An 11,407-nucleotide genomic window follows, 5' to 3' on the forward strand; every position below is an offset into this window, starting at 1 on the left:
GACACAGCGATTGCCACGGTTGTGGGCCCGAAGAGCATCATACATATTTGTGGGTAGTCAAACGGCAGCTGTTGGGTTAAGTTATGGATTTGATTTTGTTTTTCAGCCGCCCGTGATTAAACTGGGTTCTTAAATTAACTCCATGGAAACCCCCCCCCCCCCACATCTTCGTAACTTAATTTGCTTAAATCACAGCGCTAAGAATTCTAGCTCTTAGAATTTTAAAAACATTTCGCGTTTACTGCCTACGCGACGAACATGGCTCAACAGGAGGGCCGCGTGGGTCGGTGAGACGCCTATAGCGTCGTGGGTTAGAGAGGGGCATTCATTGCTACAAGGAATGACATTCTTAAAATACATATATATATAACGGAGAATGGGCCACCCTTCTAATATGCTCGTTGATTAATAGGCACATAATTGATGCATCGATACATCGATGTTGATGATCACAGTCACGATACTTGGCATCGGATTGTCTGTGTCAGTTATTTACGACTTTGCCATACACAGCCCTTTTGTCGATCGACTGTTGGATGAAGGCCTGACCCAGGCCCTCGCCACCTCCACGCATCTCTCTCTTTCTCCACTGCTCCGCACGTGGCCTCAATATCGAGCCCTGGCCGCTACGCTGCACGTGGCCTGCAACCCAGCTCCGTTTGTGGATCAGACACACGCAGAGATTCGTGAGAACTCCATCCCTACCCCCGTGGGAGTCGAGGTCGCCATCTCCTGGATTGCAAGGGCAGAGTGACGTGAACCCTCACTGCTCGTGCACGCCTCCTCCTCGTTGCCGTGGTCCTGACGAGGTGACGGCCGTGACGAGGTAATGACGCTGGCCAAGGTGATGGCCCTGACGAGGTGATGGCCCTGACGAGGTAATGTTCCTGATGAGTTGATGGCGCTAAGCTGACGGTCCTTACAAGGTGATGGCCCTGACGAGGTGATGGCCCTGACGAGGTGATGGTTCTGACTAAGGTGATGGGCCCTGATGAGGTGGTGGTTCCGACTAAGGTGATGGGCCCTGACGAGGTGATGGCGCTGACCGAGGTGCTGGCGAGTGGCGGGCGAGACGAGTTGTGTTTTTGCTGCGGCTCGACTGCGGTGGCTGCTCTTGGTGGCGGCCGCGTTTCCGTGATGCTTGATGAGTTGGGGCAGAGGATGGACGGAGGGCGTGGTGGTGGTGGTCGTGGTGGTGGTCGTGGTGGTAGCGGGGGCGATGCGTGATGATTCACAAGGGGCTGCCTGAGTGCGACTTACGGAACACACACGCGGCGGAAGATAAATGCGCGTTGTTACTCTGGTTGTTGTTGTGGTTGTTGTTGTGGTTGTTTGTTGTTGATTGGTTCGGGCTTGGGAGGAGGAATAGGAGGCGCAGCTGTCGCTGCCCAGGGCTACTCAGGGAGGGAGGGGAGGGAGGGGAGGGAGCTGACCGCCCGAGTAGTTTCTCATCCCCGTTGGTTGCCGAGTGCCGATGGAGCGGAGGCTACGGGTGACCAAGATCCGCGAGCCGAGTTGCGGCGTCAATTTTGCCAATTCCCACCCCCACCCCCCGCCCCAATTGCTGCCAGCGGCGCTCGGGAGATTGGCCGTGGAGAGCGAGCGAGAGAGAGAGAGCGCGATCCTTGAGACACTCATGCGCAGTCTGGGACAAATGGCACAGATCATCTTCTTGCTACTACGTGTTGCTTCTCCACTGGCACATCCGAGCCACGCCCGAGCTGTGTGCCGAGCCAGCCCGACGTGGCGCAAATTGTTGGGGTTTGGTAAAATAAAATAAAGTTGTTTCTATTATTTATCTCAGCAGGAAGCGCCTAATAATCTGCGAGGCTCTATTTGGATGAGCGCGGTTGGCTACGTACGGTGCGAAAGAAGTTCAACATACGCACACATAGTCAACCACTCACATTAAAAGACAAAGATCCCCCGTGTAGCCTTAACAGACTGTTGGAGCAAGTGCCGTTAGCGAGCACCTATGAAGGCCGGGGGGTGGGTGGCCAACACCACGCCCGACCGCCTTTGTCTCCCCAGTGGCGATGCATACACACTGCACCAGGTGCTCAATTAAGGCTGAGTCGACCTAGGGGAGGCCCAGAACCGATACAGATAATTGTCACTGGTGTTGGCCGTAAACGGGACATCGAACTCGGGTTGCCGGGTTCGTAGCGCAGCGCCCTACCGCTCTCCACACAGTCACCCACACACTCACCCACCCCCCGATTAGCACGGCTGGCTACGTACGGTGCGAAAGAAGTACAACATACACACACATAGCCACTCACATAGTCACCCACTCACATAGTCACTCACCCACACACTCACCCACCCCCCGATTAGCACAGTTGGCTACGTACGGTGCGAAAGAAGTTCAACAGACAGTACATGCACTTCATGGGAGTACTGCGACTGTACAGACGCTTTACAGTTCAGCAAGAATAATTCAAATGTATTCAAATGTATAATATTAATTCAAATGTATAATATTAATTCAAATGTATAATTAAAGTGTATATTGATCAAAATGTAATAATAATTCAAATGTATAATAATTCGAATGTAACAATAATTCAAATGTATGATAATTAAAATGTCTGATTCAAATATATGATAATTAAAATGTCTGATTGCGGCATTGCATCCTAGGATTTACCAGTGCGCAATGCATGAAGAGCGGGACACAAAACACAGAGCCCAGCAGTAGAGACGGAAGGTCGCGTTAAAGATTACCCCCCCCCCCCCCCCCGATGTCATTTGGCGAGGCGTTACATTTTGCTTGTGTGGCACGCGGGCAAAAGCACAGATCGCGACCGGCTACGGATCTTAGCGATGGCAACAACAAGAGGTGGCGATAACGACGCAGGGAGTGTCGCCGCGCGCGCTGCACGCGCTGCGCGAAGGTTGCCACCGTGAGCCCCATTCGCAAGCATCGGAATATTTACACTCGACGAGATCACGACGAGCCATGAGGCTCTCGGCGTGGTCGGTCGCCTCGTTTTCTGTGCCGGTGCTCTGCTCGTTGTCGTGGTCTCGGCGGCGGCGGCGTGGGGCCTTTGATCTTATAGCCCTGGGGGCCGCGGCTCTACCCTGTACAGGGTTAATTAGTGGGGGGGGGGGGTAATGCGATGTTATTCGGGGCGAACCGTAGCGGCCCCCTTTTAGTTGGCAGCGGCGGCCACGTGAATCCGTTCCGCGCAACAACAGCAACAACAGAAATCCCCGAAGCGCGATTCTTTGCGGTGACGGTCCGGATGCGCGCGTTGTTTTTTTCAGGGGGAGAATCCTGGTTCCTTTTTTCAGGGGGAGAACCTGGTTCCTTTTTTCAGGGCGAGAATCTGGTTCCTTTTTTCAGGGCGTCACTCAACATCTCCCCCACCCCCACCCACCCCCACCCCGCACCCCCCACCCCACCTGTGCAGCAAAGGGCTTGCTGCAAAACAACAAAGACAAAGATCCCCCGTATAGCCTTAACAGACTGTTGGGGGCAAGTGCTGTTAGCGAGCACCTATGAAGGCCGGCACGGCACACTAGGGGGTGACCAGCGACACGCCCGACCGCCTTTGTCTCCCTAGTGGCGATATTTACGCATCGCACCAAGTATCCATTTGAGGCTGTCTACCTAAAGGAGGCCCAGGGCCGTTTCAGATAATCGTTGCTGGTGTCGACCGTGAGCGGGAATCGAACTCGGCCCGCCGGGTTCGTAACGCAGCGCACTAACTGCTACACTGCCGCTCCCCCCCCCCCCAACACACACAGGAGGCAATAATGCGACTAACAATAATAATGACTTATTCATCACCGCGATCAGAGAGCATCATCATCACGACCACAGGCGGCTTCCAGGTAAAAAAAATACAATCCCAGCCACCACCGCTGCGCCACGGTGGCTGGGATAACGGAGAATCCCGGTGCACCACCTTCTCATCACCACCACCACCACTGCCAGATCCCCAACAGATCCCCAGCAGATCCCCAGCAGATCCCGCGGTCGGCGTCGTCGGCGATACAAACAGCGAGCAATGGGAGAACCCCCACCCCCTACGCCCCCCCCCGCCCCCCCCCGCCCCCCGTGTCACTCAACACCTCCCAACACGAACCCCCTGGATGCACGCGTTATGGATTCTACGCAGGTCCCCGGATGAAAGGCGACTCGCTAACCGGACAGGTGGCGGCTCAGCGGTAGAGCGGGCAGCTCGCAGTCGGCGAAAGGGTGACGAGTTCAACTCCCGGTTGAGGTGGCGGGCGGGACGGGTGACTCAGCCCATCATCTCTCAGTGGTCGATAACGTGAGCACTGCGCTGTTGGAAAGAGCAACGGTGGTTGTCTTATGGCGTGATTCCCCCCTGCCATAGGAATGTGGAATGTATGTTCCGTGCCAAGGTGGTCTTTGACTCGGAACAATTTCCACCGCTGGAATCCTGCTGCTGTCATCACAGCTGGGGTGGAGCTCCCAGCTCCTACCGCCCGCACTGCTGCAGTGGACCCAGCAGCTCACGGATTCACTCACTGGCTCGCTCACTGCCGGCCAGCCTTCATCCCTCTTCTATCCATTCTACCACTGCGACTGCCATTGGCTACTGTTGCCGAGAGCGTCACCCGTGTTGAGGAGACTCACGGACACTGCCTGTTTCGTCTCAACCACGCTGTGTTCAACCACCGCAATTCTGAAAAGTGACAGCATTCACTCACCCCCCGCTTACTCGCCCACTCACCAACCACGCAAAAAAAAAGACGAAGACAAAGATCCCTCCTGTAGCCTGAACCAGTGCTGTTAGCGAGCGCCTATGAAGGCCTGCATAGCACGCGAGCTGGTTGGGTGGCCAGCACCACGCCCGGCCGCCTTTGTCTCCCCAGTGGCGATGTTTACACACCGCAACAGGTACTCATTTGAGGCTGAGTCGACCTGGGGGAGGGCCATGACCGGTTCAGATATAATCGTCACTGGTGTTGGCCGTGAGCGAGAATCGAAATCGGGCCTCGAGGTTAGTAGCTAACCGCTACGTTGCCGGTCCCCACAAAATCACACACTCGCTCACTCGCCCACTCGCTCGCTCACCCATCCACTCGCTCACCCACTCACCCAATCACCTACTCGCTCACCCACTCACCCAATCACCCACTCGCCCACTCACCCAATCACCCACTCACCCAATCACCCACTCACTCGCCCACTCACCACTCACTCAATCACTCACTCAATCACTCACTCACCCAATCACCCACTCACTCGCCCACTCACCACTCACTCAATCACTCACTGAATCACTCACTCCCTCTCACCACACTGCAGGTCACCTTACGTCTCTCTCTGCTTCTTCCGTCGCACCACGCGTCACTTTGGAATCCTCCCCTCCCGTCATCACCGTCTCCATCTCCCAAACTCCTTACAAACAAGAATACTAATACAAACGAATAATAACCTCGCTCAGTGCGGCAAACACGTTAACTCGTAGCCATTCCAACCCGTGCTGTTTGTTGCTGGCCGTTGTGATACGCCGGGCCGTTGGTGGGGGGTGCAGGGGGAAATGTGCTCGGCCAATCGTGTCAAAGGTTAACCGTCGCCGAGTTAATTTCGCGACACCCCGTAGCACAACTGGATTACAATTGAAAAATACGGCTGCTTACAATCAGAATTGCTTTAGGTGTGAGCCGGTGGGGGGGGGGGGGGGGGGGCACGGGTCACGGCATTGGTGGGGGGGGGGGGGGTAATGGAGGCGACATAATTACGCATGGGAGCAAGGGAGCCGCTGGACGGATGGGATGCGGCTCGGGTTGGGGTTAGCGATTAGGGTCGGGACTACAGGGGGATCGGTGGCCGCTGTGGCGTGATGCTTCTAGCACACCGCGGCGATAACAATGGGGCAAGCTTCTTGATCAGCCCGCTCCCCTGCCCCGAGTCGCATCGTCACCGCTATCTTCCCTGTGTCTCCCATAGCTACGACTAAGGCCAGTTTCCCGAAACGTCGCCTCTTTTTTATATATACTGCGTCGCTTTTAAGGCCACACGCTGGTGTTTTTTTTAATTGACGAACCGAGTTGAGTTCCTTTAGTTGGCTGTCCCCTGCACCGCAGCAGCAGACTCGCCAAATCGTTGGACTCAGCTGATGATACCTGATGCACAAATGGAGAGTAAATAAACGAAGCCTCTCCAGTAGTGGTGGGCGACTGCGGTCATCCAGAACAGACACCGGAGCAGCGCACGACGACGCAATGCAACCGATTCACAAAATACGAAGTTGGAGACATCGCAGCGACGATGCTACAACTAACCCCGCTAACTCCTGTCGCGGTTGTCTGGGCTGAACGTGAGGTTGTAGCCGTTGCTCTGCAGCTACATCAGCAGCCGTACGCCAAGAAGGAGGAGAAGCGAAGTCCTTGCGGATGAAAATGTAGAGTGCTGCTCTAAGGGGGATCAAAGTGGCCTTTGAGATTAGATCTGTCTGGGCTTTGTACCCCCACGGCTACTACTACTATGATTACTATGATTATTACAATTGTTATTACTATTCTAGCGACATAGATTCGGGCACTTCGTAGCAAAGCCCTGGCTGCTGGCAGGGAAGGGAATCTGCGGCTTGCAGCAGCCCTGACTGACAGCAGGCCACGTGATAGACCCGAGAGGGATCTAGGGGAAAGGTTACAAAAGGGATACATTGAGAACCCGCTAGTAGGTTCCAGAAGGGGGGCGTGGCCGGGGGCGGAGCCAGGCCACGCTGACAGTATAAGAGGGGCCCCGGGAGGGGACCTCAGGGCTGTCGTTTGGAGTGGGATCCCCGTCGTTGCTGCTGAAGATCGTGAACATTCGTGTCCTGCACGGAGGTCTCATCAACATTCACGTCCTGCAGGGAAGGTCCACGTGCTCGGCAGGGATGACACCGAGCTCGAGTGTGACCCACGCTGGATAATGTCCAACGATTTCTCCTGCTTTGAAATTTAAATTTGGCTTAATGAGCGTGGACGTGAATGTCATCCCGCCCCCGGTACCCCCATCCGCTGCAGGTGCAATTTGGTACGAGAGAGGAGATTTAAAAATGGGGCTCTGGAAAGGAAAAAAATGAATACAATGAAAATCGAAATCAATTGTTTAAGCCGCGCCTATTAGGGGAGATGAAAGCACGTTGCCCCTGCCAACTGGCACGATGAGCCTTCTCGAATGAAGGCGCTGCATTCGGGGGGGGGGGGGGGTTTGGATAAATAGTTGTGTGTCCCTTACCCCCCACCTCCTCCCCCCCCCCCCTTGAGCCACTCGTGAGTGGCGCAGCAGGGAAATCGTGAGGACCGCGGAGAATTCTCACAAGGGACTCGCCGCAGCGGCCGCGTGAGGATGACGCTGGCGCTGCTGCAGTGGACGAAGCCTCTTACGCCTCGGATACACCACCGTGTGGAGAATATTCAATCCCCCCACGTGGATGGAGAATATTCAATCCCCACCTGCATGGAGAATATTCAATCCACACCCAGATGGAGAATATTCAATCCCCACCTGGATGGAGAATATTCAATCCCCCCACGTGGATGGAGAATATTCAATCCCCACATGCATGGAGAATATTAAATCCCCACCTGGATGGAGAATATTCAATCCCCCCACGTGGATGGAGAATAATCAATCCCCACCTGCATGGAGAATATTCAATCCCCACCTGCATGGAGAATATTCAATCCCCACCTGCATGAAAAATATTCAATCCCCACCTGGATGGAGAATATTCAATCCCCACCTGGATGGATAATATTCAATGCCCACCTGCATGGATAATATTCAATCCCCACCTGGATGGAGAATATTAAATCCTCACCTGCATGGAGAATATTCAATCCCTAAGTGGATGGAGAATATTCAATCCCCACCTGCATGGAGAATATTCAATGCCCACCTGCATGGAGAATATTCAATCCCCACCTGCATGGAGAATATTCAATCCCTCACGCGGATCGAGAATATTCAATCCCCAGCGTGGATGGAGAATATTTAATCCCCACCTGGATGGATAATATTCAATCCTCACGTGCATGGATAATATTCAATCTCCACCTGGATGGAGATTATTCAATCCCTACGTGAAATGTATATGGAAAATATAACGTTTTGTGCGTGGTAAATATTTAATCACGCGTGGAGAATTTTCAATGACATCACCATCATTATCAGCCATGGTCAATCTACTGTTGGACGAAGGCCTCCCTCCCCAAGGCGCCGCCCCCCCCCCCCCCACACGATCCTGCAATGTAACGATCGACGCAGCACCTGCCGTGGCACACGAGGAGCCGATTTAATTTTCGTTCAAGTTTACACGAAGAATATTCAATTGCACGGGAAGCCGATTCGATTCCACCTGGAGAAAATTACATTCCACATGGAGAGAAATTCAATAGTGCTTGGAGGCTTAGGGAACATTCAGTTCCAATGATAATACAATAATATATTCAGTTCTATACGTGGGTGGCTGTTCCCACTGCTCTACAGAAATGGCAGCTACTTTGCGATGGTCAGATAGCGCTGGTGGCGGGTGTTAGAAGAAGGTGCTTGATGATGATTATAATGAAGAGGATACGGAGGTGGTGGTCATGGAGAAGGTGGTCTTCTTCTGCCGTACGGCCTTAAGTAGATGCAAGGGCACCGACTACAATTTAACATTCAGACAACCACGCTAGGAGCGGCGGAGTAGTGTATCATCATCGCTGTGATGTCTCCTTCGTATTTGTGGATCGGGCATTGGTGGTGGCGATGGGGGAGAATGATGGTAATCATGAAGAGGTGGTGACGGAAAAGAATGATGATTATGATGATATGGTGGTGATGGTGGTGGTGATGGAGGAGAAGAAGGGGGGGGGGGGGTGGGAAGGAGGAGGGGGATATATCTGTGCCGCTGCTCTTCGTGAGCATGGGGGACGAACGGGAAGAGGCCCTCAGCTGCTCCCGTTGTGATGCGACCCGCGGGCCTCTCTCCATGGTCAGAAGCGAAGAGCCCCAAAAGCGGCCGCTTGAAAAGGTCCCCACACCCCCCCACACCCCCCACTCCCCGCCAGGTCACTCGCTGTTGATGTCCTGCTAATGGAGGCTGACATTTGAATGCGCGAACTCCAATTTTTGGGACTCATTTTGCAAGCAGCGGGGGGTGGGGGTGAGGGGCATGAGAGTGGTTTCATTGTGGGGTTGGGTGAGAGTGATGGGGGGTGAGAGCGATGTGGACAGGTGAGAGTTATGGGGAGGGGCTGAGCGTGATGTAGCGGGAGAAGTAAGAGTGATTTGAGGGGGGGGGGCGTGGGTGGTGAGAGTGATGTGAGGTTGGGTGAGAGTGATGGCACGGGAGAGGTGAGAGTGATGTGTGGAGCTGAGAGTGATGGGGCGGGAGGGGTAAGACTGATGGGGCGGGAGGGGTGATAGTGATGGGAGCTAGGGATGACGACTAGAATGCTATCCTCTATCTACCTGCGTGATATACACGATGCCGTGGTGCAATGGTTCGCAGCCTGGACTTGCAACCCAGAGGGTCGAACGGTTCGATCTCTCCACGCGGCAGCTGCAAAAATTGGCAGGATTCATCAAATGCGTGGTGGCCACGCTGCTCTGCTGCACGTGGCTGTCTCTAATCCAGCACCGTGGAGGCAGCAGCAAGGGTTGGTGGATCACCGCACTGATCGATAATAGAGAGGGGGGGGGGGTTGGGTTAGATCGTGTAAATATATATAAATGCGTCGTTAAACCCGCCACCACCCGACACAGCCAACCAGTAATGTTTGTCACGTAAACAGAACGTGCCAATTGGTTTACTGCTTCAGCCCGTCGGTGTGTTCGAGAGTAAATCCACACAACATTTCACAATTTGAGTACTGCGAAGTGTCGCCGGGAATTACATCAAGCAGCATCATCGGGCGATTTATCCAGAATTGATGATGCTACATCTTTGCCGTTCATCGTACACGCACACTCTATATGTATATTTAAATAGTCAACGTTGCGCCTTGTATTAAAGATGCACAATTTAAATGAAAGTGCACGCCTCCCAAGATTGGAATTGCACCGCTGATGATAAACGATGTAGTTGCGTACACAGCTGATGTGTGTCTGTGTGTCTTTGTGTGTGTCTGTGTGTCTTTGTCTTTGTGTGTCTGTGTGTTTGTGTGTGTGTCTGTGTGTCTGTCTGTGTGTCTTTGTCTGTGTGTGTGTCTGTGTGTCTGTGTGTTTGTGTGTGTGTCTGTGTGTCTGTCTGTGTGTCTTTGTCTTTGTGTGTATGTGTCTGTGTGTGTGTCTGTGTGTCTTTGTCTTTGTGTGGGGGGTGGGGGGGGGATCGGCAACGGTGGTGTAGCGGTTAGTGCGCTGCGCTACGAACCCAGCGACCCAGGTTTGATTCCTGCTCACGGCCAACACCAGTGACGATTATCTGAACCGGTCCTGGGCCTCCCCTAGGTTCGCCACAGTTTCAAATGAGTACCCGGAGCAGTGTGTAAAACATGAGCACCGGGGAAGACAAAGACGGCTGGGCGTGGGGCGAGCCTCCCACCCGAATTCATGTGTCGTGCCCACCTCTGTGAACGGTCACACGGGGGGGTATTTTATATTTAGAGGCGGAGTTTGACTTTGATATTCGGGGGGGCTCGGGGGGGAGTTCGGGATGGGTTCGGGGGGGGCAGGAGCTCGCTTCGTCTCTCACATTCGACATCGCGCGTGCATACAATTAATGAATTAACATTCATAATAAACGAACTGAAAATAATTTAATAAAGGTGCCCAGTTTGAGCGGGGGCATTGCCATCACCCCCCCCCGCCCCCTCCCAGGTCCCCCCCCCCCCCGCTCCCCAAACTCCGCACCCACGCGTCGTTGTTTGTAAGTGCGGGGGGAGGGTGGCGTAGTCGTCACCGCACCGCGCTACGAACCAGGCCAGCCCGAGTTCCATCCCTCATTGGTTTCAATCCGCTTCGATGAACTCACGACACGTGCCAGCCATCGTCCAGTCCCCCCCTCCTTACTCCCCCCCCCCCCCCCCACTCTTCCTCCTCCCCCCTCCCCCAAATCCGCTTTACTTATCTCTTGACGGCGTGCAACGACGTCCTGTGTCGCTCGTGCGTGCCATCTCATCCCTGATCAGTGGAGCTCGTGCGTGCCATCTCATCCCTGATCAGTGGAGCTCGTGCGTGCCATCTCATCCCTGATCAGTGGAGCTCGTGCGTGCCATCTCATCCCTGATCAGTGGAGCTCGTGCGTGCCATCTCATCCCTGATCAGTGGAGCTCGTGCGTGCCATCTCATCCCTGATCAGTGGAGCTCGTGCGTGACATCTCATCCCTGATCAGTGGAGCTCGTGCGTGCCATCTCATCCCTGATCAGTGGAGCTCGTGCGTGACATCTCATCCCTGATCAGTGGAGCTCGTGCGTGACATCTCATCCCTGATCAGTGGAGCTCGTGCG

Source organism: Petromyzon marinus, chromosome 41 (genome assembly GCF_048934315.1).
Source record: "Petromyzon marinus isolate PM22_M1 ecotype Great Lakes invasive population chromosome 41, UKy_Petmar_22M1.pri1.0, whole genome shotgun sequence".
Classification (NCBI taxonomy): domain Eukaryota; kingdom Metazoa; phylum Chordata; class Hyperoartia; order Petromyzontiformes; family Petromyzontidae; genus Petromyzon; species Petromyzon marinus.